This window comes from Dromaius novaehollandiae, chromosome W (genome assembly GCF_036370855.1).
Source record: "Dromaius novaehollandiae isolate bDroNov1 chromosome W, bDroNov1.hap1, whole genome shotgun sequence".
Lineage (NCBI taxonomy): Eukaryota > Metazoa > Chordata > Aves > Casuariiformes > Dromaiidae > Dromaius > Dromaius novaehollandiae.
Genome location: NC_088130.1, coordinates 53,709,893 through 53,724,253, shown reverse-complemented (window position 1 = coordinate 53,724,253; position 14,361 = coordinate 53,709,893).

The following is a 14,361-nucleotide window of genomic DNA, read 5'->3' as shown; positions in this document are numbered from 1 at the left end:
TAAATATTGAATATTTAAATATCTAAATAAAGCAGAGATAGAGGTATGCATGCCCCCAAATGCTGTTTGTACACTTGCCTGGGACTCTGATGCACACTTCAGTGAGAGAAGCCTGGTTTAGGCTAGCACAGACTATGTTTATATGAAGCCGTACCTAACTAAATTGTCAAAAGCTCTTCTTTGGTTAAGGTGGCAGGGAGTGCACACAGGCACACACTGACACAGACACCCACAGAGACACCAGACAGGGAGCTCGGGTAGGACGCTCTGGGCTGTGTCTCTGCGGTGCGAGCAGCCTCCTTGCTGCACTGTAGGAAACGCATGCAAACGTGTTATCACGAGTGGGGACAAAATACGAATTGACACTCTCAGCTATGTCTGTGTGCACATTCCTACCCTATGGTGAAAGATATCATCTCCCATTTTTCACCGAGGGCATTCCTTTGACTTTACCAAGGGGTAAGATTAAGTTACCACAGAGCTGCTGACACGAAACTCACGTCCCAGCCTGCACTGCAGGGACTTCTTGCCCTGACCATGCCTGCATTGCGTCAGTCTACTGATCTGCCATGGGCTTGCACTGCAGTGGGTGTGCACGGCAGAGCCCGAGTCGGGGGTGGCCCCATAAAGCACTAAGTTGTCTGTGAAGATAACATACGCTTTGTTAGCACCTGAGTTGCTGACTTTCATCCGCTGCACTTCTGGCTTTGCTGTTTTGTGTTTTGAATGTGTCCTCAAGAACGAATTTGATGTTAGAGCTGAATGCTACTAAGAAAACTGAGAGTATGGCACTGGCTGAGTCATAGGTAACTCAGGGGAAGCAGTCTGGTCTTGAGAGTAGGCATTTCCTCCAATGTGTGTATTTTTGTGGAAAAATCATGCATTACCCATCTGCAACCTAGGACCTATTGCAATTATTGCAAATAAATTTTAGGGATCCTCCGCCAAGCCACCGTCACTCAGAGTCTCCAAATGTTAGGGTGGAAGTACATAACGGCTTTTGGAAACAGTATTTGGGTGTAGCTCTCTGAGATGGTCATCAGACAACTGTGAGGCACCTTGCAGGCTCTTGGCTTGTCAGTATAGCCGTATAACTTATTTCCTACAAGGCCCCTTTAAATCCATCAAGGAAAATGTATTACACTTTTACTCTGAGTAATAAAACGGAAGGGATTAGAAAGGCCTGACAGGGATCTGCATTCTGCGGCAGCCTATGCTCAAGTGCTGTGGCTGTTACCCCTGCGACCGGCCACCTCTCAGATGGCCGCAGCCTATTCTGTCTCTGCAGCAGCAGCATCCCTCAGGTTTTCCTCCACCTTGGCTGCTGCCCAAATGGAGGGCAGCTCTCCATGCACTCCCCTTCAGCTCCTCTGAGCTGGAGGAGTAGGAACATGGTCGGTGAGTCTTGCCAGACCGCAGGCAGAATTTAAAGATATAGAAATATAAAGATATAGAGCTAAAAATGTTCACCACAGCTTATAACTGAAAAGTAATATTCTGAGCCAGAAAATGACTGTTACTGTGACATTATGAAATTAAAAGTTCATGATCAATTTCAATTTATTTTGAGTGATGTATAGGCACAGATGCATTTTTTTCCATGACTGCAATAATAGAACTCTTACCTGGCATCCAAAAGTGAAGACAGATTTGATATGTCTGCTCAAGATGAACTAGCATTAAAGTATCAGAACCCTTGAGCATAAAAGGAGAGGAGATGAGGTATCTCTGCTCCAGAGCTGGAAGGGGAAGTTTGAAGTACCTTTTCCATGCCAGGATCACAGAATATTTGAGCTTGGAAGCACCTCTAACTAGATCATCTAGCCCAACTGTCTGCTCAAGCAGAGTCACCTAGAGCACATTGCCTAGTTGGGTTTCAAGTATTTCCAACACTGGAGACTCCACAGCCATGCTGGGCAACCTGTTCCAGTGCTCAGTCACCCTCACACTAAAGCAATGTTTTCTTATGTTCAGACAGAACTTTCTGTGTTTCAGTTTGTGCCCATTGCCTCTTCTCATATCACTGGGCACCACTGAGAAGAGTCTGCCTTTGTCTCCTTTACACCTCCAGGTGGTAAGAGCCCCTCTGAACCTTCTCTTCTCCAGGCTGAGAGTCCTGGGTCTCTCAGCCTCTGCCTGCATAACAGACGCTCCAGTCCCTTAATCATCTTTCTGGCCCTTGGCTGGACTCACTCCAGTAGCTCCATGTCTGTCTTGTATTGGGGAGCCCAGAACGGGACCCAGCACTCCAGATGCGGCCTCACCAGTGCTGAGTAGAGAAGAAGGATCACCTCCCTTGACCTGCTGGCAATGCTCTTCCTAATGCAACCAGGCCTTTGGCCTTCTTAGCCTCAAGGTTGCATTGCTGGCTCATGTTTAACTTCCTGTCCATCAGGCCCACTAGGCATTTTTCTGCAAAGCTGCTTTGTAGGTGGTCAGTCTCCAGCCTGTACTGGAGCAGGCGTTATTCCTACCTGGGTGCAGGACTTTTCATTTCCCCCTTTTTAACTCCATGAGATTCCTGTCAGCCCATTTCTCCAGCCTATTGAGGCTCCCTCTGAACGGCAGCACAACCATCTGCACTATCAGGCACTCTTCTAAACTTGTGTCATCTACAAACTTGCTGAGTGTAAACTCTATCCCATAAGCCAAGTCATTACTGAAAATGTTGAACAGTGTTGGCCTCAGTATCTGGAGTGAGATGCCAAAACCAAAGAACGGAAGTATTCACCCCAGTATGACCAAATGTAGTACATTTTGTGTGCAAGGATAAAAGACTGAAAAAGCAAAAGAAGCCACCTAATATCTTTTCATCCCAAAGGCTGTATGTACATCAACGAGGAATTTGATACAGCAGAAGCAGATCAGGAGATTGAAGCAGCTGGTGCTGAGGCCCAGAATTCAGTTTGCATGTGCCTAAACCCTTCTGCAAACAGAACCCATACAGCACATGATCGGGGGCTCACTTCAAAGCAATCGCTCTGAGCAACAACACTAATGTATAACGTGTAGGCACAGACTAAACTCCAGACAGCAGAATCAGGAGTGGTTGCATTCTTTCAGAAGATAGTAGTAAAATAATTAGTGTGAAATCTCTGAGGGAACAAATCTGCTTGCTTTAACATCTTTATCTCATCTATCTCTAGAAATAGGGAAGGAGTTTCTGAGGAGAAATAAGGAACCGGAGGAGAAGGCAAGAAGTGGTTACATGTACTTGGTGTATATGTGAGTATGTGTGTGTGCATATTTTTTGTCTGCTCACAAAGCTCATGAAACACACATTATGTAAATCTTTTTGCTTCCCTATCGTAAGGGAATAAATCTCACCTTTTGTAGACTCAGTTCAGCATTCACTGAACTAATCGAGAGGTGTCCTAGTCAAGTCAGTCAGCAATGGATGAGACCCTTACATCAGAACAGAGCACAGCATTTGGAGGCCTGGGACATCTTGTATGAATGTCCTAGAACATGGCTATCTATGAAGATTAATATTGACTTGCAAATAATTGCATTTTCTTAAAAAAAACCAAGGGAATATGTCAAAATAATGTCACAGCTTACAAACTTTCATCCTCTGATAATGTGTATAATATGTATATAACAACTATGTAGACTGGGCCTTCTGTTAAAGTCCCCCTTTATTTATCCAGTGGTAATAAAAATGATCAATCTCACTGAAAAGTAAATAGAGATCAAAATAATGCATTGAATATCATTAAAGGCTATTTTTACTTTTCACAAATATGTTAGTCCTTTAGACTATTAAAATAATTTGAATTTAGAATGTGATAGATATTTACATCTTTATCAGCTGCAGGTTTGCTGCAGCAAGCAATTAAGGAGTTTCTCTGTCATCCATGAGTGATGCTGAATTTTCTCTCACTGCAGCAATGCACACTTAATCAAATTAGTGCAAAAGCAGCAACTGGTTGAATGCCAAGTCCAAGATATGATAAAAATACAACTTTTTATCTAGCTATAGCAAGAGTTTAAAGAATCATACCATATCACTATTGCAAAACAGGCAAGATTTCTCAGGATACACCATACTGACGACAGGCTGCTGTCTGAAGCAAAGCAGTCAGGTGGCAAGGCAAAAGCCACATCGGCTTCCTCTTCTTCCCTGGCTGCACAGGCCTCATTGCGGTCAGGGAATAACTGGGTTCGAAGGTCTTCATTAGGCCTTTGTTGCCTTCAAACAAGACAGGTAGTACTAAACTTAGGTTTTTAAAAATCACGTGTTAGAATCTAAATAATCATGAGAGACTGCCTACAACACTCCTTTTGTTTACCTCACATCCTGCACATATTTGACCTTAGCCCAAAAACAATGAGTTAGTTTGCTTGTTTTTATATATGTATTTTTTAAGTGAAGCTGACATTCTGATAGGTTTGTGAATCGAAGTATCTGAGCTGTTAAAAAAGCATGACATATCCCAAGACTCCAAGTAAATTGGTGAGGACTAGTAACATTGTATCATAGTAGGAAGACATAATGAACACTACTGGGTAATGGTATTTGCATAAAACTTTCAGAAGAACTTCCATTAAGTATATATTTCATATCCTTTCAGATTCTGTTTGAATTTAAAAGGAATCCATTTAGGTATAAAATGCAGACATATACAGTTGTCACTAATTTTCTAGGAAGATTCAAAACAGCAAAAGGTTTTGACCAAGCATAAAAGATTTTTTTTAAATGATTACTTAATTTTTTTCTGAGCAGCTACTTATTCTTTTGTTGAAATACTGCTTTTCACCTTCCTCTTCACCAAAATGTCTTGCAGAGCGTGAGCTGAAATGGGAACTGTAAAACCAAGATGCAGAAGGGAAGCAAGATAGCCCTGGATGCTGTTGATAGTTTTGACATATCAGTTTTAGCTGACGAGTGATTCTTTAGTCTCCATGTTGTTGGTAGGCAGCCTCACACCATGGCAGAGGCACAGAGCTGACAAGTGACACAGCAGAGCACTGGTGTGAATTAACAGAAGCGGCTAAAAGGCAAGGAGGTGCTTCCCTGGGCTCTGCTGGCGTGGTTTCCTTTTGTGTCGGTAGGTCTCACATGCAGTTGATAAATGCCGTGGTTAATAAGCAGTACTAGTAAAAGAGACTTTGTTCTTCAGGCACCCAAGTTAATTTGATAAACAGTAAGATACTACGCCTAACTCTCTTCTCTGAAACAGTTACTCCTCTGCAGCTTGGAATAATGGTAGTAAGTATGTTTAGCCATGATTATTATTTTACTATTATTATTTTACTATTTATTTATATTTTATTTTGTTATTACTAGATGATACTGTTTAAATGCCTCTGATTTTTGACTGGAGTCAGCTACCTAAATCCTAAGGGGCATCTGGGCCTGAGTTCATTTTACTGTTTCAAGAAGGCAAATGTATTTTAGGGGAAACGTTAAAAGCTATTCCTTCCACTTTAGCATTATCCCGTGAAATAAAAGGCACATGTGGCACCCAAATAATATCAAACCTTGAATTTCCTAACATAAGCTGTCTAATTACATGATCCATGTAGATAATTCTGGCTGCATTTAAGCAGATGTGTTTAACATTTAACAGGCACTGGAAATAACATTTATTATTGTTCATAATATATGCACATTGAGTTAATTATTATTCCTTGTGGTGTGTTATATTGAAGCCTGGTGCCTTCAAATTCAAGTGGCTCACTGAACTGTATGCTTTGCTCCTCAAATGAATTAATTCCTTTTGGGAGACTCCATATCTATCATCTTCCCTATTTTTATCCCAGGGGCTTCATATTTCCATCACAAAAGGCAAAACAATCTTCCAGGTTTACACCACGCACTAACTTTTGAGGGGATGGTGAGGCACAGCAGTCCGAGTTCAGGGGAGGTGCATGGTAAGGGTTAGCAAGACTGTTATAGTAAAAGCCTCCTGAAATATCCAAAACAGTGTGAACTTATGCCGCTCTCAGATGTAAAGACATGGTTTGACTCCTGACTCTGGCAACACTTTCTACTGCAGTTATTCTGCTCCTCACTTTCCCCATCTGTAAGTTGATGATAACGATGTTTCCTTGTCTCACAGATTATTCTGATAGTATTTTCTTTGTTAGTTATGTTGACTAGCTAGGAAAATATTAAATTTTGTCAGTAAAACAAAAAGTATCTTTACAAAATATAAACTGTCTGGAAAGAACTGTAGGGTGGATATTAGATGGAGGTTTCTAAACATCACGTGAAATTCCACAATGTTCTTTCAATAGGAAGAGTTAGGGATAAAGCCCCTAACTAATAAAGTGACCCAACAGGACACACACCTCATGGGTAACAGAGATCCCCTCTAATCTCTTATTTATATGTTAAAAAATGCAACCATCTCATCAGTCTTTTCCCCCTCAGATTGCTGGGTCTGTGTAATGTGTATTTTATACTTTCGTGTGCATTTTTTTTTATTTCAAGATAGCCAGCTATATATCCCTGAAAAGAATCCCAATTAACTATAAGCTAATTAGCTGACAAGATACTTTCTCAAGTGACAGAAATGCCTTATAAGAAGCAGACTGCATGCCATTTGGCACCATTGTTAGTGCCCCAAAGTAGCATTTAAAAGTGTTGTGAAAGAGAAATGAACCTGATGTGAAGAGAGGAAAAACTTATATCACCTCCTGCAGTTTTCTTGGGTGAAACAAATGGAAAGTATATCAGAATATATATGTTTTAGTCATACAGAGCTCACAAGCAACTTTGTTTTTCTGTTGTTATTTTACAGAGAAAAATTTTACCAACAACTAAAACAAAATGTAAATATCATTTTAAATAATCTCTTTTCACTTTCAGAAACCCCAGATCTAAATACTGCCTAGCCTATCACTAAAGCCAGTGCCCACACTTGCTGCCATAATGAGACTTTAATGGTGTTACAGAAAACATTGAAGATATGATCCATCTGCAATTCACAGAGAGGGCAATTAGGAAAAAGGACAGCAATCTTCTCTGAGTTAATCACACCCAACTTCTCGGTTTCCATTACACTAACAGGTCTTTGCTGACACTGCCTTTTCAACACTGAACTGTTCTTTCACCGATATGAACTGTGCCTGATATGTAATTAATTCACTGCTTGACTTCTATTTCACCTAGAATGAACACAGATACTTTCACAAACATCTTAAGTTTGTTTTATATCATCATTTTCCTTTCTTTGTGCCGTTTCAGAGTTTTATACTGTTCTTACAACATAAATTTCCAGGCCAAGCTAAAGGTTGATGCTTTTCTGGAAACAAACTATGCACAACTTAGCTCACAACTGAGCACAGATTAGCTCAGGAAATATTTTCTGCTAGGAAGTTTGTTCAAATGGATGATTCTGCAAATTGAAATACAGTGGCTAAAATTCCATATATCATTTGTTTCCTGAGCTCGCATGACAGGCTTTGGTTGACACAGTTGAGACAGGGATAGGCAGCGATGTGGCCCTAAGTTGTAGGGTCTCTCATGTAGAAAAAGTTAAGAAAGAAAACTCTACTGTTAGCAGGGTAGCTCATCTCATTCATAGGATGAACAGTCCACAGACTGTATAAAGACTGTATCTTCCCCACCTAAACCATTTTCCTGTGAGACAACGTTTACATTTCAGTGCAGATGCCTCCACTCACATTTACATAATAGAAAAAAGCAGCAGTAATCATACATTTCCCATTGCCTCTTTCACAACTGGTGGTGATCTCACCTTACCACAGGAAAACCAAAAAGTCCGTGTCCCCTCATCAGCATCAATATAGTTGGGAGAATTTGCTCTCAGAACATTGCATGGGATGGAAACTATAGAACTAGAAGTTCTAGGGCAGCTCTCACATCACAGAATAAATTGTTTCCTGTACATTATCAGTTAATGCAAATGGCTGGGATTTTTTTTTTTTTCTTTTTCATTTGAGTGAAGACTCTGATTGGCTGCACCTGGGCCAGGACAACTATTAAGATGCCTCTATTTTAGCATCAGTGACATCACTGACAATATATTTAAGGCCAAGTAGAATCAGTAAACCTGATGGCAATGAATCAAATTGCGAGATTGATCTGAAATTTTGATTAATCACGAAGGCTTGCAAATTATCCTCACAGATGTAAGGTTAGTCTTAAATAAAGTAAATCACTGAGTACCTGTTAAGAAAAAGGGAACATAATAGCCAATAGCAAGGGTTTACAACAAAATAAAGCAATTAAAGGCAGTAAAAGAGGACATTATTGCTAACTTACAGAAAGAAGAAACAAATTAAGTCAAGGGTGACAGGCACGTCAGGCAAGCATGGAAAAAGAAATCGTAAATAAGAGAATGGTAGTGTGTTGATTCTAACATGCCTGCCAATAATATGCCTCTCCGTATACATTTGTCTTGAAGTTTATGAAGCCAGATCTCCAAATTCCAGCAGTCTACATATATAAAGTTAACATTTGTGACAAGACACATGAATCATTTTAGAATTTTAATTTTCAGTTTATCTTCAATTTTTTATTGCTCAAAATAAAGCAAGCTGACCGCCGTGGGTTCTATGAAATGAAAAATTCCTACCTGGGGCCAGGGAGTGTAACGTGGTGCTCTGAAATTATTGCTATGCTGTAATAAATACAAATTTCACCTGGTCAGACATGTAACTGAAGGGACAACCCCATCATTCTTGGAAGAGTAATTCTACACCAAAAAAGTGGCTGAAAAAATTAGGCTGTGTGAGGCTCTGTGTCTCGTGTCTCAGTGACTGTAAATCACATTTGTTCAAAGCACAAGTTGTTTTTTCCCTTCCAAATACATGGCCTGAAATCTTCCCTTTGGGATAAGAAACTTCTGCTGTATTCCTTTTGGCTTACGCATCATCCTCAGAAAGACAATTCATTTGAATCCATATTTGGATCCATATATGATGCACAAGCCAAAAGGAATATAGCAGACATCTCTTTCTGACTACTGGCAGAAAATGTTTAAACATGGCACAACGTAACACTTTCCAAAGGCACCTGGAGCTCAGGCTGGATGAACAGTAGTGCAGCATGTCACCTGGCTAACCAGATCTGCTGAAGGCGAGTGTTAAAATATTATACAGTTATCATGGTTATACACTCAGTAACTAAATGAGTTATTTGAGTGGGTCTTGAACTGTGCTGTGTAGAACTAAAAACGACTGAGGCCTGCCTTGATGAAGAGACTATCACCAAATTTGAAATACGTAATAAATTTGCAACAGTACAAAATAAACCACTGCTTGATGTAAATAACCAGTGAATATTTAAACCTCCTAATTAAATGAGATGCTACCAACTGCAATCTGCAGTTGCAGCAGGCAGCTGTTCATCTCGGGGATTCTTCTCAGCCAGCTCAGATATTGTGAACTACCAAGTGTATCTTGGCTGCAAGGTCTGAGGATGGAAAGGAAACTTCCCAAAATGTTACAAGTCTATCCTCTGAAATGAAAAAGTTATCGCAGTAACTGAGACTACTTCCATCTTTGGAAACCTCTAGGATGCCACTCATCTAGCAAAGCCCATCCACCAAAGACAGCTTTTATCCTCAAGCATGAAATATAGTTGATAGCTAGGTATTCTGAAGCCTAGAGAAAGCCACTGTCTGAATGAAGTGCAATGGCTGAAACACAGTCCAGGCATATCCAGAAGAAGCATATCACCAGCAGAAGACTTGTCTGTGTAAAACAGATATGAGCTCTCCTTATCTCCCCACATTTAATTTTTCAGTGTTTCTGGGCCACAAATAATCTATTCACACACAAAATGAAATTGATTTGTACCTGAAAAAAATAGTTCATTTCATTCTGTATACCAAACAAATTTGCAGGGCCATATTCAACTTATGTGCAAACAGTGACAGTGGATATACAATAAATATACATTGGTTTCTGTGCCACACATGAGAACGCTAGGTTACAACCCTTATAGAAGCATGTTTTTTTAGAAAAGATGCTTCCTTCAGCTTTAATTTTGTCTGTTGCACAGCAGCCACAAATGAAGGCTGAGTTTTGGCTTTATAATTACACATTTGCTGACAGCTTTGGGGCTGGTTTGTAACAGGAGACAGAGCAGAATGCAGCCCAGCCTGCTGGTACTGTAGTGTTACGTGTGAGAGATAGTAAGGATACTTGTCAGTAGAATGAATAGAAGAGGCTTGAATGCATGTGGAAATCACACTGCTTGAGGAAAGAATTGACAGTTTTACTTAAGCATTTTCTGGCATGAAGGACACTATATTACCTGAGACACTTTATTTATTGCCTTTTCCTTTTCTCCACTCTTTCACATCCTTCTTTTTCTCCCTCTCCTTTACGTAAAGGGGAGATTTCATGGAACTCTGCTTCATCTAAAGCTCCTTGCACAAGGGCTGCTGTACTACCTCCACGCCCGGAAAAGGCTCCATATTAATGACAAAGAAGGTGTGAGAGTAACTTGTGGCATAGGCCACTGGACCCAAGCTTGTTCAGACTGCCTGGCTGGTGCTGGGAGGGAATAGATGGTCACATTACAGTCAGAGAATCATAACATAATTTAGGTCAGAAGGGATCTCCAGAGTCCATCCAGCCCCACTCCCTGCTCAAAGTGAGGCTAATTAGCTCAGGACCACATCCAGCTGAATCTTGAATATCTCCAAGGACAGAGATCCTATAGCCTCTGTGTGCTTCTGTTCCAGTGTTTGACCACCCTCACAGTAAAAATGTTTTTCCGTCTATCTAATTGGAATATCCTGTGCTCCAGCTTATGTCCATTGCCTCTTTTCTTATTGCTGTGCACCTGCAAGAAGACTGTAGCTCCACCTTCTCTGCATCCTCTGATCAGATAGTTTTGAGACAGCAGTAAGGTTTCCCCTGAATCTTCCCATTTCAAGGCTGAACAATCCCAGCTTTCTCAGTTTCTCCTTGTGCATCACTTGCCCTGGCCCCTGATCATCTTGGTGGTTGTTTGCTGGACTCACTCTGGTTTGTCAATGGCTTGCTTGTGTTGGGGGGCCCAAAACTGAACACAGTACTCCGGATTTGGTCTCACAAGTGCTGAAGAGAGAAGGATTGCGCCCCTCTGCCTGCTGGCTACACTTTTGCTAAAACAGCCTAGTACCCCATTTGCTGCCTTTGCTACCAGGGCATAACCCTGGCTCAAGTTCAGCTTGTTATCCGCCAAGACCCCAAGGGCCTTTTCTGCAAAGCTGTTTGCTACACAGCTGGTCTCCAGCCGGTAGCATTGCTTAGGGTTATCCCCCCGCCAGATACAAGCCTTTGCATTTGCTTTTGTTGATCTTCATGAGGTTCCTGTCAGCCCATTTCTCCAGCCCGTCAAGGTCCCTCTGCACAGCAGCCCTGCCCTCCAGCATATTGATTCCCACTCCTCCCCCAGATTGGGGTTTTTGGAAAACTTGCTAAGAGTGCACTCTGTCCCACTATCAATGTTGTTAATGAAGACATTAAACAGTATTGGCGCCAGTACTGATTCCAGAGGGATGCCACTAGTTACTGGCCACCAGCTGGACTGTGCACCTATCCCACAACCCATGTAGTGTATGCACATGCATCATTTGAACAGTCTGAAAATGCGTAAAATCGCTGTCAATAGCTTGTTTTTGTCCTGGAGAGAGACCAAAAGTCAAGCTGGAATCTGGAAGACTGGATAAAAGGCTAGTGGAAAAGATAAACCTGTGCAGGGCAGATGCACCAAAGCTGAAGGGCTGGTACCACAGTGAGGCTGTGGGAGCAGATGTAAAGAAGTGCTGTTGCTAGTGCATGTGACATTTCTTTATTCCGTTTCTTAAAGAAATCCCTCTATTCAGTTCTCTCAGCTAAGGATTTTTTGTTGTATTTAAACAGTAATGACTAGTGCCAACAGGAAATATAAGAAATAAAGGTAATAACCAAAACTCTCCCATATTGATGAGATTTCAGTCTTAGTATACAGTATAAATGAGGGTGATAGATACTACTTGCTGAAAAAAAATCTAAAATGAGATGTCTAAAGTACTACATTTAATATTTTAATACCTGGCAACAATTTAAGATTAGCAAATACTTTTGGCTAAAACATTTCCCTAGGCCTAAAATTTGGAATCAATAGTTCTGATTTTCAGCATTCTTCTGCTGGCTGAAAAACTGTCTTGTCAGGCACTGAGACTGGTATTGCATCCACTCAGCAAAGGCTGAAGATCAGAGATAGTTTTAACAACCCAGCTAAAGTGTATTCTTCACATTCAAGATATAGAAGGCTGGTCTGCAGTGCTGTCTGCATGAAAGCCCACACAGGAATTGAGGTTTACATTACTGAGTGTGTTTCAGTTTTGTTTCATTCATTATCTTTTAGTTTAATTTTTTTTTCTTTATACACTACTGAATAGCTTCTCATCATTTTTCTATAAGGGCATACCTTCAGAGCACTAGTGTCAATAGATTTTTTACAAGTTTTCATGATGTTTATCAATATAAGATGTTTTATCACAAAATAGAATGTGTATGAGTGTTCTTAGATGTTAATGTGGTGGTAAACAGTGGTAGTATATTTATTTATACTAGACTTGCTGTTACTATCTATAATGAATTCCCCTTTCCCCCAACCGCAAGGTTAAAACAAAGCTTAATGTACAAACACAATTCAATCATATTCTCGATGTTTTCTAGATGGATTTTGAAATAATGCATGCCTCTGTTTACCCCCAATATTTGCAGAGCACACTATGAAGCAAACAAGTAACCTGTTCTGATTATACTCTGTGGCTGCCAAAGACTGAAGATTATCATAGTTTTCTGGAGTACTGTCATGATTTGTTGTCTTTCACCACCAGTTCAGTGACGTTTTGGCTTCACTCCCAGAAGCCAACAAATGACTTACAGGATGTGCAAAAAAAGAAATGGGAGATAAGCTGGCCACAGCAAATGTGGAAGATAGGGAATGTGTGGGAGGGTAAGATTGTTCTGAGTTAGAACAAATCTTTGGAAGACACATCTTTGGAAATCTTACATGCTGGTTATGCTGTGTCGCAGCCTCCACCAAGTCCTGATCAGCAGTATTTTTGTCATTTCTAAGGTGTTTGTACCCACTCATAGTCATCTTGCGTCAGCCTACCATGAAGTTTAATTAACTCTGTGGTCAACACTTGCACATATTTTCCATGTTCATAAAAGTAATTGTTAGACATAGAGTGTAACACTATCATAACATGATAAAAAATTTACCACAGCGTTTTTCAACTCACACCAAACATGCTAAAAGGGTGCATGGGGTCAGGGACAAAAAGCACACAGTATCCATCTCTGACACCAACAGAAGCAACCAGGAAAAAGCCTCTATTTGCTTTCAGTTCTCAAAGGAAATGAAATAAATTTCCTAAAAGAAGTCCATGTATTTGTGACAGAAACACAAGAGAGACTTACTTCTCTCCTGCTCCTTGCGCTTTATTGTTACTCTCATGACAGAGCTCCTTGGCAGCCCTAAATAGAACATGACATGTTGTTATCTTCCCTCCCTTATCCCTTTCATGTCCTTGAGGGAATCACAACACAAATGGCTTATTTCAAGGAAATTATTCTGCTCCTGGCATTTCTCTTCACTGTTATTGTCACTTTTGCTCTTTTCATTGTTCTTTGGCAATGACTTCAGTATGTTCCATTACTATTGAGAAGCTGCCCCCAGAATATCTGAGAGACCACCCTGGAAAAAAAGAGGCCAATCATTCTACTTGGTGCAATGTATCTTATCACCTAGCACAGCTGAAATTATGAGAAACTGTTCTAAGGCAGAAAAATTTCTGCAAGTTCCAGATATCCAGTACCTCTGTCTTGCACAGGACTACTAGGAACGGAATGAGGGAGCAAGAAGTGACCCAGAACAGCACCACAATAAACAATACATGACCTCATTGGCAACAATGGAACTGAAAAACCTAGGGTAACTGGGGCCCGGGCATATGGTGCTCTGTGCTCAGTATTACCTTCTGTAGTAACACTGCCTACACTGTGGAAGTTCACCCTAGACACGTCAGTTTTAGCCAACTATTAATGCCAAATCTCCTATTTGCTAGCAAGCTGTACATAGATCTGAGCAAGAGAATAAAGGTTATAAAATATTCATCTTACCAAACTCCAAATCTGAGAGATGTCTTACATGAGACATCTTCATTTAGACTAATTCAGCTCTCATAAGAACCCAAAATAATGTACTTGTAGTTCGTACTTATAGATGATCAAAACCCAAAGGATTTATAAAGTCACAGATATTATATTTCTAATTGGATTTGTTGTTCTGGGACACTTTAACATATACAAATAAAAGAGGAGATGAAAAGCCCAAACACTCATTTTCTCACTTGCTGGCTCATAGGTTATCTTTCCTCTAACCCACATAGTCAT